Source organism: Gavialis gangeticus, unplaced genomic scaffold (assembly GCF_001723915.1).
Source record: "Gavialis gangeticus isolate Ggan-Ray unplaced genomic scaffold, GavGan_comp1, whole genome shotgun sequence".
Taxonomy (NCBI): domain Eukaryota; kingdom Metazoa; phylum Chordata; order Crocodylia; family Gavialidae; genus Gavialis; species Gavialis gangeticus.
The window spans coordinates 153655162-153659638 of record NW_017729025.1 but is presented as its reverse complement, the minus strand read 5'-3'; the positions used below and the strand labels follow the sequence as shown (position 1 = coordinate 153659638).

The 4477-nt window shown below is 44.2% G+C and overlaps 1 protein-coding gene across 1 annotated transcript in view; it reads left to right on the top strand.

Moving 5' to 3' along the window:
* The window catches only part of EPS8L2 (EPS8 like 2), a 140531-nt gene that overhangs the window by 23544 nt on the left and 112510 nt on the right, over nt 1–4477 (top strand). The window lies entirely within an intron of this gene.

Below are 4477 nucleotides of genomic sequence, written 5' to 3'. Positions count from 1 at the left end.
CTCCTTGTAAAATTAGCTCCTTTTCTACCGTGGAGAACATACAACACCCACAGAGTCTCCCTATATCTGATGAAGGCTGTTTGTGCTCAAAAGCTTGCAAATAACTTTTTTACAACTATTTAAATGGTTTAATAAAAGATGCTTCAGTTAATTCAGTCCCAAGGTACCTCTCCATTATTTACCAGCTACATTCACTCCTCATCCTCGCCCTCCCCAAACCTGCTGCCAGCCCAGAGCTGCTCTCTGCCCCAGCTCAAACTGCTGCAGTCCCTGGTGCATAAGCAGATGCTGCACCCAGGAGCAGCTGACTCTGGCCCAAACTGTGCCAGGGTTTATCTTGTCACCCTAATGGCATGTATAGATGCACCCAGAAAGATGAAATGACTACTCATGGGATGCAGGTGGCCTGGGGAAGGACAGGGACTGAAAGTGAGTCAGTTTGCAGCTGGTGCCCTAGTCCCAGTGTGGTCCTTCATACTCAGCACCTTTTCAATCGGCAATGATTTCCCACTTCCTGCCTTGTCTACCGTCTATACACACCTGGTCTGTGGAACCAGAGACACAGAATGGTAATACGGTAGGCTTCAATAGCTGAAGGCAGCCCTGGCAGAGATATCAGAATATGGACTCACACTTCCCCACTGCGGGTAATCCCAACTCCTATCATCAGACAGAGACCGATATGAGCATCATATACAGAGATGATCCATAAGTCATCCCTGGCTGATAGGTGCCACAGCGTCTCCATACTGTCACTTCAGAAGCAGGGCTTCTTTATTCCTAGCTCAAGATGCGGGGTGGTGACTGAAGACATAAAATGGCTTAAGTGAAATATTACAATACAAATCACCTGACCAAAAGGCAGCACTGTGCTTCCCAGGTATCCAGAAAAGTGAAACCTTTCCTCATAATAATTTTTAAGCCACAGCCTGTCAGCACACCTCAGCTAGTTATTCCTGGCCTCTACGTTAGAGAAGAAGAGCCAGTCAAATACCTTCCAACAGATCATTTTTCCATCAGAAAAATGCCATTTTATCAGAATCAAAACTTCCTGCTGGAACATATTAATTTCAACAAACATAATTAAAAAATAATAATTTCAAAACAACTTTTTCCTTAAAATTTTGTTTTACACTATACCTTAAAAAGAGCTCAGCTGACCCCAAACTAACTTTTTTCAATTTATTTTTAAAATGTATTTCTTTAAAAAAAAAGCTTCATGGTAAATTTTTAAATCCTTGTTTTGTTTTCATTCCTATTTGATATGAAAACAAATCTCTGAGATAATTTTCTCTGATTGGACACTTGGGACTGTGCCCGGCTCTAGCCACAAATACTGAAACCAGATTATTGGAGCTCTATGACAGATGTTTTAGGCACCATCCTGTGAAAGAGGATGTGGTTAAGATGCTGGACTGCAATTCAGAATACCTGAGGTCTCTACCATTTTCTAAAACATTTTCTTAGAGTTGGAGCACCCTTTCCAGCTTTTCTGATTTTGGCACCACTCCCCAGTTAAGAATCACTGGTGTGCTGCCTGAGTTTACCCCACTGATCCTCAACCAGGATGCTACCGCTCCAACCACCAGAACAGTGTCCCATGTGCCTCATACACAGCCAGACCAGACAGGGCTATGGCACAAGCACAGGCTCCTGACTACATTACGGTTATCTGATAAGCTTAAAGCAGACAGGAGTGCCCACTTGTGATGAAGCCCTTCCTGGTCACATCCTGCACAACATCTTCAGGAAACAGAGGCATGCAGGGCAGGTGGAACTGGTAACTTACTCTTCTTCTGCTGAGGGTTAAGTTGTCTCAGTCTAAATTCCACTTACCATGGGGTCAGAGTAGGAACATGGGCTGTTTCCATGGAGCAGCCAATGCTCAGTGACACGCCACTCCTTTTTACACCATGGGAAGTCGTTTGTTTGTCCATACACTTGTATATTTATTGACATAAGGTAGAAAATACCAGGCTGCATCCACCAGACTCCCACACCTTCTGGACTATGCCAGCAACATCAATTCAGAATAGCAAGATTTTCCATACATTCCCCCTTCCCCTTTTTAGAGCCATCCATCCTCTTATGAGGACCCTGACCACAAGGGGTAAGGAAATCTAATACCACTAATCAGGCAATAAAATTCAATCATTTTCTCTGGTTGCAGCTCTCAAAGCAGTTGTCTGTCATCTGCACATATTGGGCAGCAGTGCAAGCAAGACTGCCTGGCTTGAAATATTAAAAGCAAGGGGGTATTGGGCCCAGCTACAAGGATATAACATTACACAAATGCCAGACCATTCACAGCCAAGCTAATCTAGCTTGACGGGCATGGCATGTTCTTCATCATCTCCTGCCAGCCCTCTGTGTGACACCTTCCCCAATTCCTACTGTCAAATATAGGACCACCGTTTTGGCTTCTAGAACAATTAATGCACACAGGACATCTATAAAGCAGTTTTCAGAGTCTATCCATGCCTTGCCCAAGGGCTGAATATACTGTTTCCATAACACTCCCATCCCTCCCAGGCTGGGGCCCAAATCCATCCATGGAGCAGTGGTTGCCACCAGTCTACTGGGCTGGCTGGAACAGCATCAGTTTGTTTGGTGGGTTTTCTTTTACATACTAACACTCCCTGCTGTGACATGCCATTTGCCAAGTTAGCTCAAAACAAGTGTCCAAAAATATGCAGACAGGATGTGAGTAAGAAATAATAATTAAAAAATATCAGGGAGGGAGCAGATGGAAATGAAAATAGGCAATGATAAGTTTATAGACTGAAAAAGCCCTATAATATTGGACATGGTTTCAGGACCTGAAAGGTCTAGGTCTTCCCTCACCCCACAAAACCCTCTCACAGTTCCCAAGACTGTAAATGGCATTTACTGAGGCAAGACTTTATCCTGTTTGGCGGCATCTTTCAACTGCTCAAGGAAAGGGGGAGGGGGTGGGGGTAGGTGAAGCAACTACTCCATGGGACATTTGGGAATGGTTGGTTCTTTATTCCTTGCAAGAGCTCTAGGGAATCATGATGGGCTTTTCTACTCAACAGAATTGAGAAGCCAACAGCTTAACAGCAGAGGTGAACATGAAAAGTGGGGGAGAAAGAGGGTCCTCATTCACCAATGTGGACTAGCACCCCACAACAGTCCCAATGACTTCAGTAGAATATCACAGGGTGTAACTCAGAATAACTCAGGGCTGAATCTGGCCCAAAGATCTCACCCCCCTGTGAGGAGTTAGGTGACCAGGCAGCATTAAAACCTCTTTGTCAATGGACAACTTTCTCCCATTAACACAGTCTTAAAACAGTATCTCCCTCCCACAATTTCATTTACTGGATTTTTTTCAGCCAGGCAAGTCAGTCAAGTTTTCACAGCAGTCTTTTGAGGAATGACAAAAATACTTTCCATCGTAGTAAACACAGTGGAAGGAGTTTAGGGCAAACAAATCATAATAGGCTTCTGTCCCCCCCAGCAGCCACTGACCTCAATGCCTATGGTTTATTCCTGAAGTCAGCCAGTTGGCACGGGGTTGGGGACCGAGTAAGACTTCTATGGGAGAACACACTGAATTTCCAGCAGGATGGCATGGAGCCAACCACTGCATTAGGTCTTCTTTTTTGAAGCATGCTGGCCCTGATCAGATAGGCTTCATAACCATGCTAGTGACAATCACAATTAAGGGCAGAGGTTCCAGCATGGACAGGGCCTTTGCCAGAACATGACATGCGATAATACATTCGCCTGCCAACAGGAGCCTAGTCAGGCAGCTTTACAGGGCATCAACAAATAAGGGGCTGGCAATCAGCTATACCTTATCCACAGAAGTCTACACAGGATCTCTACCAAAGGCAAGCTAGCAATGATTACCGTATTAACATTAGCTGGGCCATAGCACAACTATATATTAGATAGTTTAATGAAATATTTACAGATTAGTAATTAGCTCAAATTAATCACCATTCAAAGGTCACCTGCTCTCCTACTGCACAAATGTAGCTGAAGTAACAGATGGAGGAAAAGATTGTGATCTGTCAGGTGTCCAATAAACACAGGCTTTTTAATGGCAACTGTTACACTTGATGTGCCACAAGATTGTGTGTCAAACTGTTGGGGCACCTCAACTTCTGCAATTTTTTACTTCTGTTCTTAAATTCACAAAATGTCATTGTATGATGGTTTGGGTTGGGGCATTAAATAATAACACGGCGTTTCATATCTACAGTACCACACTTCATGTGAGAATTTCTGAGTACAGGGACATCCAGTTTTTAAGGCCCCTGCAAGGAGGTGGCTTAGTATATTATATCCGGTGAGGCCACAGCTGGAGTACTGCATCCAGCTCTGGGCTCCTCACTTTAGAAAGGATGTGGAGAAGCTTGAGAGAGTCCATAGGAGAGCCACATCCATAATTAGTGGTCAAGAGACCAGGCTTTATGAAGAAAGGCTGAGAGGCATGGGACTCTTCAGC